Genomic DNA, 26,471 nt, shown 5'->3' with positions numbered 1-26,471 from the left:
AATTATTCTGTCTCACTTTTTCCGGTTTAGCTTTTTGGCTGTTTGGGGGTGTTAAACTTGTTTTCGCCTGGGTTGAAGGGTCTGGGGGCATTGCTGGGAAGGTCTAATACCGGATAAAAGTGTTTTGGAGAAAATCCATGGTGAAAAAGTTTTTCACTTTTCAGAGTTTTCGCTCACTTTTGTGTTTTCGGGGGCCTACTTTAGGGGGTTCCTGGTGTTTGGGGGGCGGTTAGGGGTTCTAGGAGCAACACTAGGTATGGATAGTTTTGATTGCAAGTGGTTTGAAGAAAATCCATAGTGGCAAAGGGGAGTTAGGGCCTAGCTGCAGAGCGCGCACAGAGTGATTTGGGAATGAGGCCTAAATTACTCTGTCTCACTTCTTCCGGTTTAGATTTTTGGCTGTTTGGGGGTGTTAAACTTGTTTTTGCCTGGGTTGACAGGTCTGGGGGCATTGCTGGGAAGGTCTCATACCGGATAAAAGTGTTTTGGAGAAAATCCATGGTGAAAAAGTTTTTCACTTTTCAGAGTTTTCGCTCACTTTTGTGTTTTCGGGGGCCTGCTTGGGGGGGTTCCTGGTGTTTGGGGGGGTTGGGGGGTCTTGGAGAAATGCTGCATCTGGATAGTTTTGATTGCAAGTGGTTTGAAGAAAATCCATGGTGGCAAAGGGCAGTTAGGGCCTAGCTGCAGAGCGCGCACGGAGTGATTTGGGAATGAGGCCTAAATTATTCTGTCTCACTTTTTCTGGTTTTGCGTTTTGGCTGTTTGGGGGTGTCAAACTTGTTTTTGCCTGGGTTGACGGGTCTGGGGGCATTGCTGGGAAGGTCTTGTACTGGATAAAAGTATTTTGGAGAAAATCCATGGTGAAAAAGTTTTTCACTTTTCAGAGTTTTCGCTCACTTTTGTGTTTTTGGGGGCCTGCTTGGGGGGGTTCCTGGTGTTTGGGGGGTGTGGGGGGTCTTGGAGCAATGCTGGGTATGGATAGTTTTGATTGCAAGTGGTTTGAAGAAAATCCATAGTGGCAAAGGGGAGTTAGGGCCTAGCTGCAGAGCGCGCACAGAGTGATTTGGGAATGAGGCCTAAATTATTCTGTCTCACTTCTTCCGGTTTAGATTTTTGGCTGTTTGGGGGTGTTAAACTTGTTTTTGCCTGGGTTGACAGGTCTGGGGGCATTGCTGGGAAGGTCTCATACCGGATAAAAGTGTTTTGGAGAAAATCCATGGTGAAAAAGTTTTTCACTTTTCAGAGTTTTCGCTCACTTTTGTGTTTTCGGGGGCCTGCTTGGGGGGGTTCCTGGTGTTGGGGGGGGGGTTGGGGGTTTTGAAGCAACACTGGGTATGGATAGTTTTGATTGCAAGTGGTTTGAAGAAAATCCATGGTGGCAAAGGGGAGTTAGGGCCTAGCTGCAGAGCGCGCACAGAGTGATTTGGGAATGAGGCCTAAATCATTCTGTCTCACTTTTTCCGGTTTCGCTTTTAGGCTGTTTGGGGGTGTTAAACTTGTTTTCGTCTCGGTTGATGGGTCTGGGGGCATTGCTGGGAAGGTCTAATATCGGATAAAAGTGTTTTGGAGAAAATCCATGGCGAAAAAGTTTTTCACTTTTCAGAGTTTTCGCTCACTTTTGTGTTTTCGGGGGCCTGCTTGATGGGGGTTCCTGGTGTTTGGGGGGGTTGGGGGCTCTTGGAGCAATGCTGGGTATGGATAGTTTTGATTGCAAGTTTGTTTGAAGAAAATCCATGGTGGCAAAGGGGAGTTAGGGCCTAGCTGCAGAGCGTGCACATAGTGATTTGGGAATGAGGCCTAAATTATTCTGTCTCACTTTTTCTGGTTTTGCTTTTTGGCCTTTTGGGGGTGTTAAACTTGTTTTCGTCTGGGTTGACGGGTCTGCGGGCATTGCTGGGAAGGTCTAATACCGGATAAAGTGTTTTGGAGAAAATCCATGGTGAAAAAGTTTTTCACTTTTCAGAGTTTTTGCTCACTTTAGTGTTTTCGGGGGCCTGCTTGGGGGTTCCTGGTGTTTGGGGGGGGGGTTGGGGGGTCTTGGAGCAACGCGGGGTTTGGATAGTTTTGATTGCAAGTGGTTTGAAGAAAATCCATGGTGGCAAAGGGGAGTTAGGGCCTAGCTGCAGAGCGCGCATGGAGTGATTTGGGAATGAGGCCTAAATTATTCTGTCTCACTTTATACGGTTTTGCTTTCTGGCTGTTTGGGGGTGTTAAACTTGTTTTTGCCTGGGTTAACGGGTCTAGGGGCATTGCTGGAAAGTCTAATACCAGATAAAAGTGTTTTGGAGAAAATCCATGGTGAAACGGCTTTTCACTTTTCTGAGTTTTCGCTCACTTTTGTGTTTTCGGGGCCTGTTTTGGGGGGTTCCTAGTGTTTGGGGGTGTTGGGGGGTCTAGGAGCAACACTAGGTATGGATAGTTTTGACTGCAAGTGGTTTGAAGAAAATCCATAGTGGCAAAGGGGAGTTAGGGCCTAGCTGCAGAGCGAGCACAGAGTGATTTGGGAATGAGGCCTAAATTATTCTGTCTCACTTTTTCCGGGTTAGATTTTTGGCTGTTTGGGGGTGTTAAACTTGTTTTTGGCTGGGTTGACAGGTCTGGGGGCATTGCTGGGAAGGTCTCATACCGGATAAAAGTGTTTTGGAGAAAATCCATGGTGAAAAAGTTTTTCACTTTTCAGAGTATTCGTTCACTTTCGTGCTTTCGGGGCCTGCTTGGGGGGGTTCCTGGTGTTTGGGGGGTTGGGGGCCTTGGAGCAACGCTGGGTATGGATAGTTTTGATTGCAAGTGGTTTGAAGAAAATCCATAGTGGCAAAGGGGAGTTAGGGCCTAGCTGCAGAGCGCGCACTGAGTGATTTGGGAATGAGGCCTAAATTATTCTGTCTCACATTTTTCGGTTTTGCTTTTTGGCTGTTTGGGGGTGTTAAACTTGTTTTTGTCTGGGTTGACGGGTCTGGGGGCATTGCTGGGAAGGTCTAATACTGGATAAAAGTATTTTGGAGAAAATACATGGTGAAAAAGTTTTTCACTTTTCAGAGTTTTCGCTCACTTTTGTGTTTTCGGGGGCCTACTTGGGGGGGTTCCTCATGTTTGGGAGGGTGTGGGGGGCCTTGGAGCAACGCTGGGTATGGATAGTTTTGATTGCAAGTGGTTTGAAGAAAATCCATAGTGGCAAAGGTGAGTTAGGGCCTAGCTGCAGAGCGCCCACAGAGTGATTGGGAATGAGGCCTAAATTATTCTGTCTTACTTTTTCCGGTTTAGCTTTTGGCTGTTTGGGGGTGTTAAACTTGTTTTTGCCTGGGTTGACGAGTCTGGGGGCATTGCTGGGAAGGTCTAATACCGGATAAAACTGTTTTGGAGAAAATCCATGGTGAAAATGTTTTTCACTTTTCAGAGTTTTCGCTCACTTTTGTGTTTTCAGGGGCCTGCTTGGGGGGGTTCCTGGTGTTGGGGGGGGTTGGGGGTTTTGAAGCAACGCTGGGTATGGATAGTTTTGATTGCAAGTGGTTTGAAGAAAATCCATGGTGGCAAAGGGGAGTTAGGGCCTAGCTGCAGAGCGCGCACAGAGTGATTTGGGAATGAGGCCTAAATTATTCTGTCTCACTTTATCCGGTTTTGCTTTTTGACTGTTTGGGGGTGTTAAACTTGTTTTCGCCTGGGTTGAAGGGTCTGGGGGCATTGCTGGGAAGGTCTTATACCGCATAAAGTGTTTTGGAGATAATCCATGGCGAAAAAGTTTTTCACTTTTCAGAGTTTTTTGCTCACTTTAGTGTTTTCGGGGGCCTGCTTGGGGGTTCCTGGTGTTTGGGGGGGTTGGGGGGTCTTGGAGCAATGCTGGGTTTGGATAGTTTTGATTGCAAGTGGTTTGAAGAAAATCCATGGTGGCAAAGGGGAGTTAGGGCCTAGCTGCAGAGCGCGCACGGGGTGATTTGGGAATGAGGCCTAAATTATTCTGTCTCACTTTATCCGGTTTTGTTTTTTGGCTGTTTGGGGGTGTTAAACTTGTTTTCGCCTGGGTTGATGGGTCTGGGGGCATTGCTGGGAAGGTCTTATACTGGATAAAAGTATTTTGGAGAAAATCCATGGTGAAAAAGTTTTTCACTTTTCAGAGTTTTCGCTCACTTTTGTGTTTTTGGGGGCCTGCTTGGGGGGGTTCCTGGTGTTTGGGGTGGTGTGGGGGGTCTTGGAGCAATGCTGGCTATGGATAGTTTTGATTGCAATTGGTTTGAAGAAAATCCATAGTGGCAAAGGGGAGTTAGGGCCTAGCTGCAGAGCGCGCACAGAGTGATTGGGAATGAGGCCTAAATTATTCTGTCTTACTTTTTCCGGTTTAGCTTTTGGCTGTTTGGGGGTGTTAAACTTGTTTTTGCCTGGGTTGACGAGTCTGGGAGCATTGCTGGGAAGGTCTAATACCGGATAAAACTGTTTTGGAGAAAATCCATGGTGAAAATGTTTTTCACTTTTCAGAGTTTTCGCTCACTTTTGTGTTTTCAGGGGCCTGCTTGGGGGGGTTCCTGGTGTTGGGGGGGGTTGGGGGTTTTGAAGCAACGCTGGGTATGGATAGTTTTGATTGCAAGTGGTTTGAAGAAAATCCATGGTGGCAAAGGGGAGTTAGGGCCTAGCTGCAGAGCGCGCACAGAGTGATTTGGGAATGAGGCCTAAATTATTCTGTCTCATTTTATCCGGTTTTGCTTTTTGGCTGTTTGGGGGTATTAAACTTGTTTTCGCCTGGGTTGACGGGTCTGTGGGCATTGCTGGGAAGGTCTAATACCGGATAAAAGTGTTTTGGAGAAAATCCATGGTGAAAAAGTTTTTCACTTTTCCGAGTTTTCACTCACTTTTGTGTTTTCGGGGGCCTGCTTGGGGGGGTTCCTGGTGTTTGGGGGGGTTGGGGGATCTTGGAGCAACGCTGGGCCTGGATAGTTTTGATTGCAAGTGGTTTGAAGAAAATCCATGGTGGCAAAGGGGAGTTATGGCCTAGCTGCAGAGCGCCCACTGAGTGATATGGGAATGAGGCCTAAATTATTCTGTCTCATTTTTTCTGGTTTTGCTTTTTGGCTGTTTGGGGGTGTTAAACTTGTTTTCGTGTGGGTTGACGGGTCTGGGGGCTTTGCTGGGAAGGTCTTATACTGGATAAAAGTATTTTGGAGAAAATCCATGGTATAAAAGTTTTTCACTTTTCAGAGTTTTCGCTCACTTTTGTGTTTTCAGGGGCCTGCTTGGGGGGGTTCCTGGTGTTGGGGGGGGGGGTTGGGGGTTTTGAAGCAACGCTGGGTATGGATAGTTTTGATTGCAAGTGGTTTGAAGAAAATCCATGGTGGCAAAGGGGAGTTAGGGCCTAGCTGCAGAGCGCGCACAGAGTGATTTGGGAATGAGGCCTAAATTATTCTGTCTCATTTTATCCGGTTTTGCTTTTTGGCTGTTTGGGGGTGTTAAACTTGTTTTCGCCTGGGTTGACGGGTCTTTGGGCATTGCTGGGAAGGTCTAATACCGGATAAAAGTGTTTTGGAGAAAATCCATGGTGAAAAAGTTTTTCACTTTTCAGAGTTTTCGCTCACTTTTGTGTTTTCGGGGGCCTGCTTGGGGGGGTTCCTGGTGTTTGGGGGGGTTGGGGGATCTTGGAGCAACGCTGGGCCTGGATAGTTTTGATTGCAAGTGGTTTGAAGAAAATCCATGGTGGCAAAGGGGAGTTATGGCCTAGCTGCAGAGCGCCCACTGAGTGATATGGGAATGAGGCCTAAATTATTCTGTCTCACTTTTTCCGGTTTAGCTTTTGGCTGTTTGGGGGTGTTAAACTTGTTTTTGCCTGGGTTGACGAGTCTGGGGGCATTGCTGGGAAGGTCTAATACCGGCTAAAACTGTTTTGGAGAAAATCCATGGTGAAAAAGTTTTTCACTTTTCAGAGTTTTCGCTCACTTTTGTGTTTTCGGGGGCCTGCTTGGGGGGGTTCCTGGTGTTTGGGGGGGTTGGGGGGTTTCGGAGCAACGCTGGGTATGGATAGTTTTGATTGCAAGTGGTTTGAAGAAAATCCATGGTGGCAAAGGGGAGTTAGGGCCTAGCTGCAGAGCGTGCACTTAGTGATTCGGGAATGAGGCCTAAATTATTCTGTCTCATTTTTTCTGGTTTTGCTTTTTGGCTGTTTGGGGGTGTTAAACTTGTTTTCGTCTTGGTTGACGGGTCTGGGGGCATTGCTGGGAAGGTCTAATACCGCATAAAGTGTTTTGGAGAAAATCCATGGTAAAAAAGTTTTTCACTTTTCAGAGTTTTTGCTCACTTTAGTGTTTTCGGGGGCCTGCTTGGGGGTTCCTGGTGTTTGGGGGGGTTGGGGGGTCTTGGAGCAATGCTGGGTTTGGATAGTTTTGATTGCAAGTGGTTTGAAGAAAATCCATGGTGGCAAAGGGGAGTTAGGGCCTAGCTGCAGAGCGCGCACGGGGTGATTTGGGAATGAGGCCTAAATTATTCTGTCTCACTTTATCCGGTTTTGTTCTTTGGCTGTTTGGGGGTGTTAAACTTGTTTTCGCCTGGGTTGATGGGTCTGGGGGTATTGCTGGGAAGGTCTTATACTGGATAAAAGTATTTTGGAGAAAATCCATGGTGAAAAAGTTTTTCACTTTTTAGAGTTTTCGCTCACTTTTGTGTTTTTGGGGGCCTGCTTGGGGGGGTTCCTGGTGTTTGGGGGGGTGTGGGGGGTCTTGGAGCAATGCTGGGTATGGATAGTTTTGATTGCAATTGGTTTGAAGAAAATCCATAGTGGCAAAGGGGAGTGAGGGCCTAGCTGCAGAGCGCGCACAGAGTGATTGGGAATGAGGCCTAAATTATTCTGTCTTACTTTTTCAGGTTTAGCTTTTGGCTGTTTGGGGGTGTTAAACTTGTTTTTGCCTGGGTTGACGAGTCTGGGGGCATTGCTTGGAAGGTCTAATACCGGATAAAACTGTTTTGGAGAAAATCCATGGTGAAAATGTTTTTCACTTTTCAGAGTTTTCGCTCACTTTTGTGTTTTTGGGGGCCTGCTTGGGGGGGTTCCTGGTGTTTGGGGGGTGTGGGGGGTCTTGGAGCAATGCTGGGTATGGATAGTTTTGATTGCAAGTGGTTTGAAGAAAATCCATAGTGGCAAAGGGGAGTTAGGGCCTAGCTGCAGAGCGCGCACAGAGTGATTTGGGAATGAGGCCTAAATTATTCTGTCTCACTTCTTCCGGTTTAGATTTTTGGCTGTTTGGGGGTGTTAAACTTGTTTTTGTCTCGGTTGACGGGTCTGGGGGCATTGCTGGGAAGGTGTAATACCGGATAAAAGTGTTTTGGAGAAAATCCAACGTGAAAAAGTTTTTCACTTTTCAGAGTTTTTGCTCACTTTTGTGTTTTCGGGGGGTTACTGGTGTTTAGGGGGGGGGTTTGGGTGGTCTTGGAGCCACGCTTGGTATGGATAGTTTTGATTGCAAGTGGTTTGAAGAAAATCCATGGTGGCAAAGGGGAGTTAGGGCCTAGCTGCAGAGCGCGCATGGAGTGATTTGGGAATGAGGCCTAAATTATTCTGTCTCACTTTATACGGTTTTGCTTTTTGGCTGTTTGGGGGTGTTAAACTTGTTTTTGTCTCAGTTGACTGGTCTGTGGGCATTGCTAGGAAGGTCTAATACCGGATAAAAGTGTTTTGGAGAAAATCCATGGTGAAAAAGTTTTTCACTTTTCAGAGTTTTCGCTCACTTTTGTGTTTTCGGGGGCCTACTTGGGGGGGTTCCCGGTGTTTGGGGGGGTTGGGGGGTCTTGGAGCAAAGCTCCGTATGGATAGTTTCGATTGCAAGTGGTTTGAGGAAAATCCATGGTGGCAAAGGGGAGTTAGGGCCTAGCTGCAGAGCGCGCACGGAGTGATTTGGGAATGAGGCCTAAATTATTCTGTCTCACTTTTTCCGGTTTTGCTTTTTGGCTGTTTGGGGGTGTTAAACTTGTTTTTGTCTCAGTTAACGGGTCTGGGGGCATTGCTGGGAAGGTCTAATACCGGATAAAAGTGTTTTGGAGAAAATTCAACATGAAAAAGTTTTTCACTTTTCAGAGTTTTCGCTCACTTTTGTGTTTTCGGGTGCCTGCTTGGGGGGTTCCTGGTGTTTGGGGGGGTTTGGGGGGTCTTTGAGCAACGCTGGGTATGGATAGTTTTGATTGCAAGTGGTTTGAAGAAAATCCATGGTGGCAAAGGGGAGTTAGGGCCTAGCTGCAGAGCACGCACAGAGTGATTTGGGAATGAGGCCTAAATCATTCTGTCTCACTTTTTCCGGTTTCGCTTTTAGGCTGTTTGGGGGTGTTAAACTTGTTTTCGCCTCGGTTGATGGGTCTGGGGGCATTGCTGGGAAGGTCTAATATCGGATAAAAATGTTTTGGAGAAAATCCATGGCGAAAAAGTTTTTCACTTTTCAGAGTTTTCGCTCACGTTTGTGTTTTCGGGGGCTTGCTTGATGGGGGTTCCTGGTGTTTGGGGGGGTTGGGGGCTCTTGGAGCAATGCTGGGTATGGATAGTTTTGATTGCAAGTTTGTTTGAAGAAAATCCATGGTGGCAAAGGGGAGTTAGGGCCTAGCTGCAGAGCGTGCACATAGTGATTTTGGAATGAGGCCTAAATTATTCTGTCTCACTTTTTCTGGTTTTGCTTTTTGGCCTTTTGGGGGTGTTAAACTTGTTTTCGTCTGGGTTGACGGGTCTGCGGGCATTGCTGGGAAGGTCTAATACCGGATAAAGTGTTTTGGAGAAAATCCATGGTGAAAAAGTTTTTCACTTTTCAGAGTTTTTGCTCACTTTAGTGTTTTCGGGGGCCTGCTTGGGGGTTCCTGGTGTTTGGGGGGGGTTGGGGGGTCTTGGAGCAACGCGGGGTTTGGATAGTTTTGATTGCAAGTGGTTTGAAGAAAATCCATGGTGGCAAAGGGGAGTTAGGGCCTAGCTGCAGAGCGCTCATGGAGTGATTTGGGAATGAGGCCTAAATTATTCTGTCTCACTTTATACGGTTTTGCTTTCTGGCTGTTTGGGGGTGTTAAACTTGTTTTTGCCTGGGTTGACGGGTCTAGGGGCATTGCTGGAAAGTCTAATACCAGATAAAAGTGTTTTGGAGAAAATCCATGGTGAAACGGCTTTTCACTTTTCTGAGTTTTCGCTCACTTTTGTGTTTTCGGGGCCTGTTTTGTGGGGTTCCTAGTGTTTGGGGGTGTTGGGGGGTCTAGGAGCAACACTAGGTATGGATAGTTTTGACTGCAAGTGGTTTGAAGAAAATCCATAGTGGCAAAGGGGAGTTAGGGCCTAGCTGCAGAGCGAGCACAGAGTGATTTGGGAATGAGGCCTAAATTATTCTGTCTCACTTTTTCCGGGTTAGATTTTTGGCTGTTTGGGGGTGTTAAACTTGTTTTTGCCTGGGTTGACAGGTCTGGGGGCATTGCTGGGAAGGTCTCATACCGGATAAAAGTGTTTTGGAGAAAATCCATGGTGAAAAAGTATTTCACTTTTCAGAGTATTCGTTCACTTTCGTGCTTTCGGGGCCTGCTTGGGGGGGTTCCTGGTGTTTGGGGGGTTGGGGGCCTTGGAGCAACGCTGGGTATGGATAGTTTTGATTGCAAGTGGTTTGAAGAAAATCCATAGTGGCAAAGGGGAGTTAGGGCCTAGCTGCAGAGCGCGCACTGAGTGATTTGGGAATGAGGCCTAAATTATTCTGTCTCACATTTTTCGGTTTTGCTTTTTGGCTGTTTGGGGGTGTTAAACTTGTTTTTGTCTGGGTTGACGGGTCTGGGGGCATTGCTGGGAAGGTCTAATACTGGATAAAAGTATTTTGGAGAAAATACATGGTGAAAAAGTTTTTCACTTTTCAGAGTTTTCGCTCACTTTTGTGTTTTCGGGGGCCTACTTGGGGGGGTTCCTGGTGTTTGGGAGGGTGTGGGGGGCCTTGGAGCAACGCTGGGTATGGATAGTTTTGATTGCAAGTGGTTTGAAGAAAATCCATGGTGGCAAAGGGGAGTTAGGGCCTAGCTGCAGAGCGCGCACAGAGTAATTGGAAATGAGGCCTAAATTATTCTGTCTCACTTTTTTCGGTTTCGCTTTTGGCTGTTTGGGGGTGTTAAACTTGTTTTTGCCTTGGTTGACGAGTCTGGGGGAATTGCTGGGAATGTCTAATACCGGATAAAACTGTTTTGGAGAAAATCCATGGTGAAAAAGTTTTTCACTTTTCAGAGTTTTCGCTCACTTTTGTGTTTTCGGGGGCCTGCTTGGGGGGGTTCCTGGTGTTTGGGGGGGTTGGGGGGTCTTGGAGCAACGCTGGGTATGGATAGTTTTGATTGCAAGTGGTTTGAAGAAAATCCATGGTGGCAAAGGGGAGTTAGGGCCTAGCTGCAGAGCGTGCACTTAGTGATTTGGGAATGAGGCCTAAATTATTCTGTCTCATTTTTTCTGGTTTTGCTTTTTGGCTGTTTGGGGGTGTTAAACTTGTTTTCGTGTGGGTTGACGGGTCTGGGGGCTTTGCTGGGAAGGTCTTATACTGGATAAAAGTATTTTGGAGAAAATCCATGGTATAAAAGTTTTTCACTTTTCAGAGTTTTCGCTCACTTTTGTGTTTTTGGGGGCCTGCTTGGGGGGGTTCCTGGTGTTTGGGGGGGGTGTGGGGGGTCTTGGAGCAATGCTGGGTATGGATAGTTTTGATTGCAAGTGGTTTGAAGAAAATCCATAGTGGCAAAGGTGAGTTAGGGCCTAGCTGCAGAGCGCCCAGAGAGTGATTGGGAATGAGGCCTAAATTATTCTGTCTTACTTTTTCCGGTTTAGCTTTTGGCTGTTTGGGGGTGTTAAACTTGTTTTTGCCTGGGTTGACGAGTCTGGGGGCATTGCTGGGAAGGTCTAATACCGGATAAAACTGTTTTGGAGAAAATCCATGGTGAAAATGTTTTTCACTTTTCAGAGTTTTCGCTCACTTTTGTGTTTTCAGGGGCCTGCTTGGGGGGGTTCCTGGTGTTGGGGGGGGTTGGGGGTTTTGAAGCAACGCTGGGTATGGATAGTTTTGATTGCAAGTGGTTTGAAGAAAATCCATGGTGGCAAAGGGGAGTTAGGGCCTAGCTGCAGAGCGCGCACAGAGTGATTTGGGAATGAGGCCTAAATTATTCTGTCTCACTTTATCCGGTTTTGCTTTTTGACTGTTTGGGGGTGTTAAACTTGTTTTCACCTGGGTTGACGGGTCTGTGGGCATTGCTGGGAAGGTCTAATACCGGATAAAAGTGTTTTGGAGAAAATCCATGGTGAAAAAGTTTTTCACTTTTCAGAGTTTTCGCTCACTTTTGTGTTTTCGGGGGCCTGCTTGGGGGGGTTCCTGGTGTTTGGGGGGTTGGGGGATCTTGGAGCAACGCTGGGCCTGGATAGTTTTGATTGCAAGTGGTTTGAAGAAAATCCATGGTGGCAAAGGGGAGTTAGGGCCTAGCTGCAGAGAGCCCACGGAGTGATATGGGAATGAGGCCTAAATTATTCTGTCTCACTTTTTCCGGTTTAGCTTTTTGGCTGTTTGGGGGTGTTAAACTTGTTTTCGCCTGGGTTGAAGGGTCTGGGGGCATTGCTGGGAAGGTCTTATACCGCATAAAGTGTTTTGGAGATAATCCATGGCGAAAAAGTTTTTCACTTTTCAGAGTTTTTGCTCACTTTAGTGTTTTCGGGGGCCTGCTTGGGGGTTCCTGGTGTTTGGGGGGGTTGGGGGGTCTTGGAGCAATGCTGGGTTTGGATAGTTTTGATTGCAAGTTGTTTGAAGAAAATCCATGGTGGCAAAGGGGAGTTAGGGCCTAGCTGCAGAGCGCGCACGGGGTGATTTGGGAATGAGGCCTAAATTATTCTGTCTCACTTTATCCGGTTTTGTTTTTTGGCTGTTTGGGGGTGTTAAACTTGTTTTCGCCTGGGTTGATGGGTCTGGGGGCATTGCTGGGAAGGTCTTATACTGGATAAAAGTATTTTGGAGAAAATCCATGGTGAAAAAGTTTTTCACTTTTCAGAGTTTTCGCTCACTTTTGTGTTTTTGGGGGCCTGCTTGGGGGGGTTCCTGGTGTTTGGGGTGGTGTGGGGGGTCTTGGAGCAATGCTGGCTATGGATAGTTTTGATTGCAATTGGTTTGAAGAAAATCCATAGTGGCAAAGGGGAGTTAGGGCCTAGCTGCAGAGCGCGCACAGAGTGATTGGGAATGAGGCCTAAATTATTCTGTCTTACTTTTTCCGGTTTAGCTTTTGGCTGTTTGGGGGTGTTAAACTTGTTTTTGCCTGGGTTGACGAGTCTGGGAGCATTGCTGGGAAGGTCTAATACCGGATAAAACTGTTTTGGAGAAAATCCATGGTGAAAATGTTTTTCACTTTTCAGAGTTTTCGCTCACTTTTGTGTTTTCAGGGGCCTGCTTGGGGGGGTTCCTGGTGTTGGGGGGGGGGGGTTGGGGGTTTTGAAGCAACGCTGGGTATGGATAGTTTTGATTGCAAGTGGTTTGAAGAAAATCCATGGTGGCAATGGGGAGTTAGGGCCTAGCTGCAGAGCGCGCACAGAGTGATTTGGGAATGAGGCCTAAATTATTCTGTCTCATTTTATCCGGTTTTGCTTTTTGGCTGTTTGGGGGTGTTAAACTTGTTTTCGCCTGGGTTGACGGGTCTGTGGGCATTGCTGGGAAGGTCTAATACCGGATAAAAGTGTTTTGGAGAAAATCCATGGTGAAAAAGTTTTTCACTTTTCAGAGTTTTCGCTCACTTTTGTGTTTTCGGGGGCCTGCTTGGGGGGGTTCCTGGTGTTTGGGGGGGTTGGGGGATCTTGGAGCAACGCTGGGCCTGGATAGTTTTGATTGCAAGTGGTTTGAAGAAAATCCATGGTGGCAAAGGGGAGTTATGGCCTAGCTGCAGAGCGCCCACTGAGTGATATGGGAATGAGGCCTAAATTATTCTGTCTCATTTTTTCTGGTTTTGCTTTTTGGCTGTTTGGGGGTGTTAAACTTGTTTTCGTGTGGGTTGACGGGTCTGGGGGCTTTGCTGGGAAGGTCTTATACTGGATAAAAGTATTTTGGAGAAAATCCATGGTATAAAAGTTTTTCACTTTTCAGAGTTTTCGCTCACTTTTGTGTTTTCAGGGGCCTGCTTGGGGGGGTTCCTGGTGTTGGGGGTGGGGGGGTTGGGGGTTTTGAAGCAACGCTGGGTATGGATAGTTTTGATTGCAAGTGGTTTGAAGAAAATCCATGGTGGCAAAGGGTAGTTATGGCCTAGCTGCAGAGCGCGCACAGAGTGATTTGGGAATGAGGCCTAAATTATTCTGTCTCATTTTATCCGGTTTTGCTTTTTGGCTGTTTGGGGGTGTTAAACTTGTTTTCGCCTGGGTTGACGGGTCTGTGGGCATTGCTGGGAAGGTCTAATACCGGATAAAAGTGTTTTGGAGAAAATCCATGGTGAAAAAGTTTTTCACTTTTCAGAGTTTTCGCTCACTTTTGTGTTTTCGGGGGCCTGCTTGGGGGGGTTCCTGGTGTTTGGGGGGGTTGGGGGGTTTCGGAGCAACGCTGGGTATGGATAGTTTTGATTGCAAGTGGTTTGAAGAAAATCCATGGTGGCAAAGGGGAGTTAGGGCCTAGCTGCAGAGCGTGCACTTAGTGATTCGGGAATGAGGCCTAAATTATTCTGTCTCATTTTTTCTGGTTTTGCTTTTTGGCTGTTTGGGGGTGTTAAACTTGTTTTCGTCTTGGTTGACGGGTCTGGGGGCATTGCTGGGAAGGTCTAATACCGCATAAAGTGTTTTGGAGAAAATCCATGGTGAAAAAGTTTTTCACTTTTCAGAGTTTTTGCTCACTTTAGTGTTTTCGGGGGCCTGCTTGGGGGTTCCTGGTGTTTGGGGGGGTTGGGGGGTCTTGGAGCAATGCTGGGTTTGGATAGTTTTGATTGCAAGTGGTTTGAAGAAAATCCATGGTGGCAAAGGGGAGTTAGGGCCTAGCTGCAGAGCGCGCACGGGGTGATTTGGGAATGAGGCCTAAATTATTCTGTCTCACTTTATCCGGTTTTGTTCTTTGGCTGTTTGGGGGTGTTAAACTTGTTTTCGCCTGGGTTGATGGGTCTGGGGGTATTGCTGGGAAGGTCTTATACTGGATAAAAGTATTTTGGAGAAAATCCATGGTGAAAAAGTTTTTCACTTTTTAGAGTTTTCGCTCACTTTTGTGTTTTTGGGGGCCTGCTTGGGGGGGTTCCTGGTGTTTGGGGGGGTGTGGGGGGTCTTGGAGCAATGCTGGGTATGGATAGTTTTGATTGCAATTGGTTTGAAGAAAATCCATAGTGGCAAAGGGGAGTTAGGGCCTAGCTGCAGAGCGCGCACAGAGTGATTGGGAATGAGGCCTAAATTATTCTGTCTTACTTTTTCAGGTTTAGCTTTTGGCTGTTTGGGGGTGTTAAACTTGTTTTTGCCTGGGTTGACGAGTCTGGGGGCATTGCTTGGAAGGTCTAATACCGGATAAAACTGTTTTGGAGAAAATCCATGGTGAAAAAGTTTTTCACTTTTCAGAGTTTTCGCTCACTTTTGTGTTTTCGGGGGCCTGCTTGGGGGGGTTCCTGGTGTTTGGGGGGGTTGGGGGGTTTCGGAGCAACGCTGGGTATGGATAGTTTTGATTGCAAGTGGTTTGAAGAAAATCCATGGTGGCAAAGGGGAGTTAGGGCCTAGCTGCAGAGCGTGCACTTAGTGATTCGGGAATGAGGCCTAAATTATTCTGTCTCATTTTTTCTGGTTTTGCTTTTTGGCTGTTTGGGGGTGTTAAACTTGTTTTCGTCTTGGTTGACGGGTCTGGGGGCATTGCTGGGAAGGTCTAATACCGCATAAAGTGTTTTGGAGAAAATCCATGGTGAAAAAGTTTTTCACTTTTCAGAGTTTTTGCTCACTTTAGTGTTTTCGGGGGCCTGCTTGGGGGTTCCTGGTGTTTGGGGGGGTTGGGGGGTCTTGGAGCAATGCTGGGTTTGGATAGTTTTGATTGCAAGTGGTTTGAAGAAAATCCATGGTGGCAAAGGGGAGTTAGGGCCTAGCTGCAGAGCGCGCACGGGGTGATTTGGGAATGAGGCCTAAATTATTCTGTCTCACTTTATCCGGTTTTGTTCTTTGGCTGTTTGGGGGTGTTAAACTTGTTTTCGCCTGGGTTGATGGGTCTGGGGGTATTGCTGGGAAGGTCTTATACTGGATAAAAGTATTTTGGAGAAAATCCATGGTGAAAAAGTTTTTCACTTTTTAGAGTTTTCGCTCACTTTTGTGTTTTTGGGGGCCTGCTTGGGGGGGTTCCTGGTGTTTGGGGGGGTGTGGGGGGTCTTGGAGCAATGCTGGGTATGGATAGTTTTGATTGCAATTGGTTTGAAGAAAATCCATAGTGGCAAAGGGGAGTTAGGGCCTAGCTGCAGAGCGCGCACAGAGTGATTGGGAATGAGGCCTAAATTATTCTGTCTTACTTTTTCAGGTTTAGCTTTTGGCTGTTTGGGGGTGTTAAACTTGTTTTTGCCTGGGTTGACGAGTCTGGGGGCATTGCTTGGAAGGTCTAATACCGGATAAAACTGTTTTGGAGAAAATCCATGGTGAAAATGTTTTTCACTTTTCAGAGTTTTCGCTCACTTTTGTGTTTTCAGGGGCCTGCTTGGGGGGGGGGGTTCCTGGTGTTGGGGGGGTTGGGGGTTTTGAAGCAACGCTGGGTATGGATAGTTTTTATTGCAAGTGGTTTGAAGAAAATCCATGGTGGCAAAGGGGAGTTAGGGCCTAGCTGCAGAGCGCGCACAGAGTGATTTGGGAATGAGGCCTAAATTATTCTGTCTCATTTTATCCGGTTTTGCTTTTCGGCTGTTTGGGGCTGTTAAACTTGTTTTCGCCTGGGTTGACGGGTCTGTGGGCATTGCTGGGAAGGTCTAATACCGGATAAAAGTGTTTTGGAGAAAATCCATGGTGAAAAAGTTTTTCACTTTTCAGAGTTTTCGCTCACTTTTGTGTTTTCGGGGGCCTGCTTGGGGGGGTTCCTGGTGTTTGGGGGGTTGGGGGATCTTGGAGCAACGCTGGGCCTGGATAGTTTTGATTGCAAGTGGTTTGAAGAAAATCCATGGTGGCAAAGGGGAGTTAGGGCCTAGCTGCAGAGAGCCCACGGAGTAATATGGGAATGAGGCCTAAATTATTCTGTCTCACTTTTTCCGGTTTAGCTTTTTGGCTGTTTGGGGGTGTTAAACTTGTTTTCGCCTGGGTTGAAGGGTCTGGGGGCATTGCTGGGAAGGTCTAATACCGCATAAAGTGTTTTGGAGATAATCCATGGTGAAAAAGTTTTTCACTTTTCAGAGTTTTTGCTCACTTTAGTGTTTTCGGGGGCCTGCTTGGGGGTTCCTGGTGTTTGGGGGGGTTGGGGGGTTTCGGAGCAACGCTGGGTATGGATAGTTTTGATTGCAAGTGGTTTGAAGAAAATCCATGGTGGCAAAGGGGAGTTAGGGCCTAGCTGCAGAGCATGCACTTAGTGATTCGGGAATGAGGCCTAAATTATTCTGTCTCATTTTTTCTGGTTTTGCTTTTTGGCTGTTTGGGGGTGTTAAACTTGTTTTCGTCTGGGTTGACGGGTCTGGGGGCATTGCTGGGAAGGTCTAATACCGCATAAAGTGTTTTGGAGAAAATCCATGGTGAAAAAGTTTTTCACTTTTCAGAGTTTTTGCTCACTTTAGTGTTTTCGGGGGCCTGCTTGGGGGTTCCTGGTGTTTGGGGGGGTTGGGGGGTCTTGGAGCAATGCTGGGTTTGGATAGTTTTGATTGCAAGTGGTTTGAAGAAAATCCATGGTGGCAAAGGGGAGTTAGGGCCTAGCTGCAGAGCGCGCACAGAGTGATTGGGAATGAGGCCTAAATTATTCTGTCTTACTTTTTCAGGTTTAGCTTTTGGCTGTTTGGGGGTGTTAAACTTGTTTTTGCCTGGGTTGACGAGTCTGGGGGCATTGCTTGGAAGGTCTAATACCGGATAAAACTGTTTTGGAGAAAATCCATGGTGAAAATGTTTTTCACTTTTCAGAGTTTTCGCTCACTTTTGTGTTTTCAGGGGCCTGCTTGGGGGGGGGGTTCCTGGTGTTGGGGGGGTTGGGGGTTTTGAAGCAACGCTGGGTATGGATAGTTTTTATTGCAAGTGGTTTGAAGAAAATCCATGGTGGCAAAGGGGAGTTAGGGCCTAGCTGCAGAGCGCGCACAGAGTGATTTGGGAATGAGGCCTAAATTATTCTGTCTCATTTTATCCGGTTTTGCTTTTTGGCTGTTTGGGGGTGTTAAACTTGTTTTCGCCTGGGTTGACGGGTCTGTGGGCATTGCTGGGAAGGTCTAATACCGGATAAAAGTGTTTTGGAGAAAATCCATGGTGAAAAAGTTTTTCACTTTTCAGAGTTTTCGCTCACTTTTGTGTTTTCGGGGGCCTGCTTGGGGGGGTTCCTGGTGTTTGGGGGGTTGGGGGATCTTGGAGCAACGCTGGGCCTGGATAGTTTTGATTGCAAGTGGTTTGAAGAAAATCCATGGTGGCAAAGGGGAGTTAGGGCCTAGCTGCAGAGAGCCCACGGAGTAATATGGGAATGAGGCCTAAATTATTCTGTCTCACTTTTTCCGGTTTAGCTTTTTGGCTGTTTGGGGGTGTTAAACTTGTTTTCGCCTGGGTTGAAGGGTCTGGGGGCATTGCTGGGAAGGTCTAATACCGCATAAAGTGTTTTGGAGATAATCCATGGTGAAAAAGTTTTTCACTTTTCAGAGTTTTTGCTCACTTTAGTGTTTTCGGGGGCCTGCTTGGGGGTTCCTGGTGTTTGGGGGGGTTGGGGGGTTTCGGAGCAACGCTGGGTATGGATAGTTTTGATTGCAAGTGGTTTGAAGAAAATCCATGGTGGCAAAGGGGAGTTAGGGCCTAGCTGCAGAGCATGCACTTAGTGATTCGGGAATGAGGCCTAAATTATTCTGTCTCATTTTTTCTGGTTTTGCTTTTTGGCTGTTTGGGGGTGTTAAACTTGTTTTCGTCTGGGTTGACGGGTCTGGGGGCATTGCTGGGAAGGTCTAATACCGCATAAAGTGTTTTGGAGAAAATCCATGGTGAAAAAGTTTTTCACTTTTCAGAGTTTTTGCTCACTTTAGTGTTTTCGGGGGCCTGCTTGGGGGTTCCTGATGTTTGGGGGGGTTGGGGGGTCTTGGAGCAATGCTGGGTTTGGATAGTTTTGATTGCAAGTGGTTTGAAGAAAATCCATGGTGGCAAAGGGGAGTTAGGGCCTAGCTGCAGAGCGCGCACAGAGTGATTGGGAATGAGGCCTAAATTATTCTGTCTTACTTTTTCAGGTTTAGCTTTTGGCTGTTTGGGGGTGTTAAACTTGTTTTTGCCTGGGTTGACGAGTCTGGGGGCATTGCTGGGAAGGTCTAATACCGGATAAAACTGTTTTGGAGAAAATCCATGGTGAAAATGTTTTTCACTTTTCAGAGTTTTCGCTCACTTTTGTGTTTTCAGGGGCCTGCTTGGGGGGGGGGGTTCCTGGTGTTGGGGGGGTTGGGGGTTTTGAAGCAACGCTGGGTATGGATAGTTTTTATTGCAAGTGGTTTGAAGAAAATCCATGGTGGCAAAGGGGAGTTAGGGCCTAGCTGCAGAGCGCGCACAGAGTGATTTGGGAATGAGGCCTAAATTATTCTGTCTCATTATATCCGGTTTTGCTTTTTGGCTGTTTGGGGGTGTTAAACTTGTTTTCGCCTGGGTTGACGGGTCTGTGGGCATTGCTGGGAATGTCTAATACCGGATAAAAGTGTTTTGGAGAAAATCCATGGTGAAAAAGTTTTTCACTTTTCAGAGTTTTCGCTCACTTTTGTGTTTTCGGGGGCCTGCTTGGGGGGGTTCCTGGTGTTGGGGGGGGGGGTTGGGGGTTTTGAAGCAACGCTGGGTATGGATAGTTTTGATTGCAAGTGGTTTGAAGAAAATCCATGGTGGCAAAGGGGAGTTAGGGCCTAGCTGCAGAGCGCCCACGGAGTGATATGGGAATGAGGCCTAAATTATTCTGTCTCACTTTTTCCGGTTTAGCTTTTTGGCTGTTTGGGGGTGTTAAACTTGTTTTCGCCTGGGTTGAAGGGTCTGGGGGCATTGCTGGGAAGGTCTAATACCGGATAAAAGTGTTTTGGAGAAAATCCATGGTGAAAAAGTTTTTCACTTTTCAGAGTTTTCGCTCACTTTTGTGTTTTCGGGGGCCTACTTTAGGGGGTTCCTGGTGTTTGGGGGGCGGTTAGGGGTTCTAGGAGCAACACTAGGTATGGATAGTTTTGATTGCAAGTGGTTTGAAGAAAATCCATAGTGGCAAAGGGGAGTTAGGGCCTAGCTGCAGAGCGCGCACAGAGTGATTTGGGAATGAGGCCTAAATTACTCTGTCTCACTTCTTCCGGTTTAGATTTTTGGCTGTTTGGGGGTGTTAAACTTGTTTTTGCCTGGGTTGACAGGTCTGGGGGCATTGCTGGGAAGGTCTCATACCGGATAAAAGTGTTTTGGAGAAAATCCATGGTGAAAAAGTTTTTCACTTTTCAGAGTTTTCGCTCACTTTTGTGTTTTCGGGGGCCTGCTTGGGGGGGTTCCTGGTGTTTGGGGGGGTTGGGGGGTCTTGGAGAAATGCTGCATCTGGATAGTTTTGATTGCAAGTGGTTTGAAGAAAATCCATGGTGGCAAAGGGCAGTTAGGGCCTAGCTGCAGAGCGCGCACAGAGTGATTGGGAATGAGGCCTAAATTATTCTGTCTTACTTTTTCAGGTTTAGCTTTTGGCTGTTTGGGGGTGTTAAACTTGTTTTTGCCTGGGTTGACGAGTCTGGGGGCATTGCTGGGAAGGTCTAATACCGGATAAAACTGTTTTGGAGAAAATCCATGGTGAAAATGTTTTTCACTTTTCAGAGTTTTCGCTCACTTTTGTGTTTTCAGGGGCCTGCTTGGGGGGGGGGTTCCTGGTGTTGGGGGGGTTGGGGGTTTTGAAGCAACGCTGGGTATGGATAGTTTTTATTGCAAGTGGTTTGAAGAAAATCCATGGTGGCAAAGGGGAGTTAGGGCCTAGCTGCAGAGCGCGCACAGAGTGATTTGGGAATGAGGCCTAAATTATTCTGTCTCATTATATCCGGTTTTGCTTTTTGGCTGTTTGGGGGTGTTAAACTTGTTTTCGCCTGGGTTGACGGGTCTGTGGGCATTGCTGGGAATGTCTAATACCGGATAAAAGTGTTTTGGAGAAAATCCATGGTGAAAAAGTTTTTCACTTTTCAGAGTTTTCGCTCACTTTTGTGTTTTCGGGGGCCTGCTTGGGGGGGTTCCTGGTGTTGGGGGGGGGGTTGGGGGTTTTGAAGCAACGCTGGGTATGGATAGTTTTGATTGCAAGTGGTTTGAAGAAAATCCATGGTGGCAAAGGGGAGTTAGGGCCTAGCTGCAGAGCGCCCACGGAGTGATATGGGAATGAGGCCTAAATTATTCTGTCTCACTTTTTCCGGTTTAGCTTTTTGGCTGTTTGGGGGTGTTAAACTTGTTTTCGCCTGGGTTGAAGGGTCTGGGGGCATTGCTGGGAAGGTCTAATACCGGATAAAAGTGTTTTGGAGAAAATCCATGGTGAAAAAGTTTTTCACTTTTCAGAGTTTTCGCTCACTTTTGTGTTTTCGGGGGCCTACTTTAGGGGGTTCCTGGTGTTTGGGGGGCGGTTAGGGGTTCTAGGAGCAACACTAGGTATGGATAGTTTTGATTGCAAGTGGTTTGAAGAAAATCCATAGTGGCAAAGGGGAGTTAGGGCCTAGCTGCAGAGCGCGCACAGAGTGATTTGGGAATGAGGCCTAAATTACTCTGTCTCACTTCTTCCGGTTTAGATTTTTGGCTGTTTGGGGGTGTTAAACTTGTTTTTGCCTGGGTTGACAGGTCTGGGGGCATTGCTGGGAAGGTCTCATACCGGATAAAAGTGTTTTGGAGAAAATCCATGGTGAAAAAGTTTTTCACTTTTCAGAGTTTTCGCTCACTTTTGTGTTTTCGGGGGCCTGCTTGGGGGGGTTCCTGGTGTTTGGGGGGGTTGGGGGGTCTTGGAGAAATGCTGCATCTGGATAGTTTTGATTGCAAGTGGTTTGAAGAAAATCCATGGTGGCAAAGGGCAGTTAGGGCCTAGCTGCAGAGCGCGCACAGAGTGATTGGGAATGAGGCCTAAATTATTCTGTCTTACTTTTTCAGGTTTAGCTTTTGGCTGTTTGGGGGTGTTAAACTTGTTTTTGCCTGGGTTGACGAGTCTGGGGGCATTGCTGGGAAGGTCTAATACCGGATAAAACTGTTTTGGAGAAAATCCATGGTGAAAAAGTTTTTCACTTTTCAGAGTTTTTGCTCACTTTAGTGTTTTCGGGGGCCTGCTTGGGGGTTCCTGGTGTTTGGGGGGGGGGGTTGGGGGGTCTTGGAGCAACGCGGGGTTTGGATAGTTTTGATTGCAAGTGGTTTGAAGAAAATCCATGGTGGCAAAGGGGAGTTAGGGCCTAGCTGCAGAGCGCGCATGGAGTGATTTGGGAATGAGGCCTAAATTATTCTGTCTCACTTTATACGGTTTTGCTTTCTGGCTGTTTGGGGGTGTTAAACTTGTTTTTGCCTGGGTTAACGGGTCTAGGGGCATTGCTGGAAAGTCTAATACCAGATAAAAGTGTTTTGGAGAAAATCCATGGTGAAACGGCTTTTCACTTTTCTGAGTTTTCGCTCACTTTTGTGTTTTCGGGGCCTGTTTTGGGGGGTTCCTAGTGTTTGGGGGTGTTGGGGGGTCTAGGAGCAACACTAGGTATGGATAGTTTTGACTGCAAGTGGTTTGAAGAAAATCCATAGTGGCAAAGGGGAGTTAGGGCCTAGCTGCAGAGCGAGCACAGAGTGATTTGGGAATGAGGCCTAAATTATTCTGTCTCACTTTTTCCGGGTTAGATTTTTGGCTGTTTGGGGGTGTTAAACTTGTTTTTGCCTGGGTTGACAGGTCTGGGGGCATTGCTGGGAAGGTCTCATACCGGATAAAAGTGTTTTGGAGAAAATCCATGGTGAAAAAGTTTTTCACTTTTCAGAGTATTCGTTCACTTTCGTGCTTTCGGGGCCTGCTTGGGGGGGTTCCTGGTGTTTGGGGGGTTGGGGGCCTTGGAGCAACGCTGGGTATGGATAGTTTTGATTGCAAGTGGTTTGAAGAAAATCCATAGTGGCAAAGGGGAGTTAGGGCCTAGCTGCAGAGCGCGCACTGAGTGATTTGGGAATGAGGCCTAAATTATTCTGTCTCACATTTTTCGGTTTTGCTTTTTGGCTGTTTGGGGGTGTTAAACTTGTTTTTGTCTGGGTTGACGGGTCTGGGGGCATTGCTGGGAAGGTCTAATACTGGATAAAAGTATTTTGGAGAAAATACATGGTGAAAAAGTTTTTCACTTTTCAGAGTTTTCGCTCACTTTTGTGTTTTCGGGGGCCTACTTGGGGGGGTTCCTCATGTTTGGGAGGGTGTGGGGGGCCTTGGAGCAACGCTGGGTATGGATAGTTTTGATTGCAAGTGGTTTGAAGAAAATCCATGGTGGCAAAGGGGAGTTAGGGCCTAGCTGCAGAGCGCGCACAGAGTAATTGGAAATGAGGCCTAAATTATTCTGTCTCACTTTTTTCGGTTTCGCTTTTGGCTGTTTGGGGGTGTTAAACTTGTTTTTGCCTTGGTTGACGAGTCTGGGGGAATTGCTGGGAATGTCTAATACCGGATAAAACTGTTTTGGAGAAAATCCATGGTGAAAAAGTTTTTCACTTTTCAGAGTTTTCGCTCACTTTTGTATTTTCGGGGGCCTGCTTGGGGGGGTTCCTGGTGTTTGGGGGGGGTTGGGGGGTCTTGGAGCAACGCTGGGTATGGATAGTTTTGATTGCAAGTGGTTTGAAGAAAATCCATGGTGGCAAAGGGGAGTTAGGGCCTAGCTGCAGAGCGTGCACTTAGTGATTTGGGAATGAGGCCTAAATTATTCTGTCTCATTTTTTCTGGTTTTGCTTTTTGGCTGTTTGGGGGTGTTAAACTTGTTTTCGTGTGGGTTGACGGGTCTGGGGGCTTTGCTGGGAAGGTCTTATACTGGATAAAAGTATTTTGGAGAAAATCCATGGTATAAAAGTTTTTCACTTTTCAGAGTTTTCGCTCACTTTTGTGTTTTTGGGGGCCTGCTTGGGGGGGTTCCTGGTGTTTGGGGGGGGGTGGGGGGCCTTGGAGCAATGCTGGGTATGGATAGTTTTGATTGCAAGTGGTTTGAAGAAAATCCATAGTGGCAAAGGTGAGTTAGGGCCTAGCTGCAGAGCGCCCACAGAGTGATTGGGAATGAGGCCTAAATTATTCTGTCTTACTTTTTCCGGTTTAGCTTTTGGCTGTTTGGGGGTGTTAAACTTGTTTTTGCCTGGGTTGACGAGTCTGGGGGCATTGCTGGGAAGGTCTAATACCGGATAAAACTGTTTTGGAGAAAATCCATGGTGAAAATGTTTTTCACTTTTCAGAGTTTTCGCTCACTTTTGTGTTTTCAGGGGCCTGCTTGGGGGGTTCCTGGTGTTGGGGGGGGTTGGGGGTTTTGAAGCAACGCTGGGTATGGATAGTTTTGATTGCAAGTGGTTTGAAGAAAATCCATGGTGGCAAAGGGGAGTTAGGGCCTAGCTGCAGAGCGCGCACAGAGTGATTTGGGAATGAGGCCTAAATTATTCTGTCTCACTTTATCCGGTTTTGCTTTTTGACTGTTTGGGGGTGTTAAACTTGTTTTCGCCTGGGCTGACGGGTCTGTGGGCATTGCTGGGAAGGTCTAATACCGGATAAAAGTGTTTTGGAGAAAATCCATGGTGAAAAAGTTTTTCACTTTTCAGAGTTTTTGCTCACTTTTGTGTTTTCGGGGGCCTGCTTGGGGGGGTTCCTGGTGTTTGGGGGGGTTGGGGGATCTTGGAGCAACGCTGGGCCTGGATAGTTTTGATTGCAAGTGGTTTGAAGAAAATCCATGGTGGCAAAGGGGAGTTAGGGCCTAGCTGCAGAGAGCCCACGGAGTGATATGGGAATGAGGCCTAAATTATTCTGTCTCACTTTTTCCGGTTTAGCTTTTTGGCTGTTTGGGGGTGTTAAACTTGTTTTCGCCTGGGTTGAAGGGTCTGGGGGCATTGCTGGGAAGGTCTTATACCGCATAAAGTGTTTTGGAGATAATCCATGGCGAAAAAGTTTTTCACTTTTCAGAGTTTTTTGCTCACTTTAGTGTTTTCGGGGGCCTGCTTGGGGGTTCCTGGTGTTTGGGGGGGTTGGGGGGTCTTGGAGCAATGCTGGGTTTGGATAGTTTTGATTGCAAGTGGTTTGAAGAAAATCCATGGTGGCAAAGGGGAGTTAGGGCCTAGCTGCAGAGCGCGCACGGGGTGATTTGGGAATGAGGCCTAAATTATTCTGTCTCACTTTATCCGGTTTTGTTTTTTGGCTGTTTGGGGGTGTTAAACTTGTTTTCGCCTGGGTTGATGGGTCTGGGGGCATTGCTGGGAAGGTCTTATACTGGATAAAAGTATTTTGGAGAAAATCCATGGTGAAAAAGTTTTTCACTTTTCAGAGTTTTCGCTCACTTTTGTGTTTTTGGGGGCCTGCTTGGGGGGGTTCCTGGTGTTTGGGGTGGTGTGGGGGGTCTTGGAGCAATGCTGGCTATGGATAGTTTTGATTGCAATTGGTTTGAAGAAAATCCATAGTGGCAAAGGGGAGTTAGGGCCTAGCTGCAGAGCGCGCACAGAGTGATTGGGAATGAGGCCTAAATTATTCTGTCTTACTTTTTCCGGTTTAGCTTTTGGCTGTTTGGGGGTGTTAAACTTGTTTTTGCCTGGGTTGACGAGTCTGGGAGCATTGCTGGGAAGGTCTAATACCGGATAAAACTGTTTTGGAGAAAATCCATGGTGAAAATGTTTTTCACTTTTCAGAGTTTTCGCTCACTTTTGTGTTTTCAGGGGCCTGCTTGGGGGGGTTCCTGGTGTTGGGGGGGGTTGGGGGTTTTGAAGCAACGCTGGGTATGGATAGTTTTGATTGCAAGTGGTTTGAAGAAAATCCATGGTGGCAAAGGGGAGTTAGGGCCTAGCTGCAGAGCGCGCACAGAGTGATTTGGGAATGAGGCCTAAATTATTCTGTCTCATTTTATCCGGTTTTGCTTTTTGGCTGTTTGGGGGTATTAAACTTGTTTTCGCCTGGGTTGACGGGTCTGTGGGCATTGCTGGGAAGGTCTAATACCGGATAAAAGTGTTTTGGAGAAAATCCATGGTGAAAAAGTTTTTCACTTTTCCGAGTTTTCACTCACTTTTGTGTTTTCGGGGGCCTGCTTGGGGGGGTTCCTGGTGTTTGGGGGGGTTGGGGGATCTTGGAGCAACGCTGGGCCTGGATAGTTTTGATTGCAAGTGGTTTGAAGAAAATCCATGGTGGCAAAGGGGAGTTATGGCCTAGCTGCAGAGCGCCCACTGAGTGATATGGGAATGAGGCCTAAATTATTCTGTCTCATTTTTTCTGGTTTTGCTTTTTGGCTGTTTGGGGGTGTTAAACTTGTTTTCGTGTGGGTTGACGGGTCTGGGGGCTTTGCTGGGAAGGTCTTATACTGGATAAAAGTATTTTGGAGAAAATCCATGGTATAAAAGTTTTTCACTTTTCAGAGTTTTCGCTCACTTTTGTGTTTTCGGGGGCCTGCTTGGGGGGGTTCCTGGTGTTTGGGGGGGTTGGGGGATCTTGGAGCAACGCTGGGCCTGGATAGTTTTGATTGCAAGTGGTTTGAAGAAAATCCATGGTGGCAAAGGGGAGTTATGGCCTAGCTGCAGAGCGCCCACTGAGTGATATGGGAATGAGGCCTAAATTATTCTGTCTCACTTTTTCCGGTTTAGCTTTTGGCTGTTTGGGGGTGTTAAACTTGTTTTTGCCTGGGTTGACGAGTCTGGGGGCATTGCTGGGAAGGTCTAATACCGGCTAAAACTGTTTTGGAGAAAATCCATGGTGAAAAAGTTTTTCACTTTTCAGAGTTTTCGCTCACTTTTGTGTTTTCGGGGGCCTGCTTGGGGGGGTTCCTGGTGTTTGGGGGGGTTGGGGGGTTTCGGAGCAACGCTGGGTATGGATAGTTTTGATTGCAAGTGGTTTGAAGAAAATCCATGGTGGCAAAGGGGAGTTAGGGCCTAGCTGCAGAGCGTGCACTTAGTGATTCGGGAATGAGGCCTAAATTATTCTGTCTCATTTTTTCTGGTTTTGCTTTTTGGCTGTTTGGGGGTATTAAACTTGTTTTCGCCTGGGTTGACGGGTCTGTGGGCATTGCTGGGAAGGTCTAATACCGGATAAAAGTGTTTTGGAGAAAATCCATGGTGAAAAAGTTTTTCACTTTTCCGAGTTTTCACTCACTTTTGTGTTTTCGGGGGCCTGCTTGGGGGGGTTCCTGGTGTTTGGGGGGGTTGGGGGATCTTGGAGCAACGCTGGGCCTGGATAGTTTTGATTGCAAGTGGTTTGAAGAAAATCCATGGTGGCAAAGGGGAGTTATGG

The sequence above is a fragment of the Lissotriton vulgaris genome, chromosome 2_1 (assembly GCF_964263255.1).
Source record: "Lissotriton vulgaris chromosome 2_1, aLisVul1.2, whole genome shotgun sequence".
NCBI classification, from domain to species: Eukaryota; Metazoa; Chordata; class Amphibia; order Caudata; family Salamandridae; genus Lissotriton; species Lissotriton vulgaris.
Note: the sequence above shows the minus strand (reverse complement) of the source record.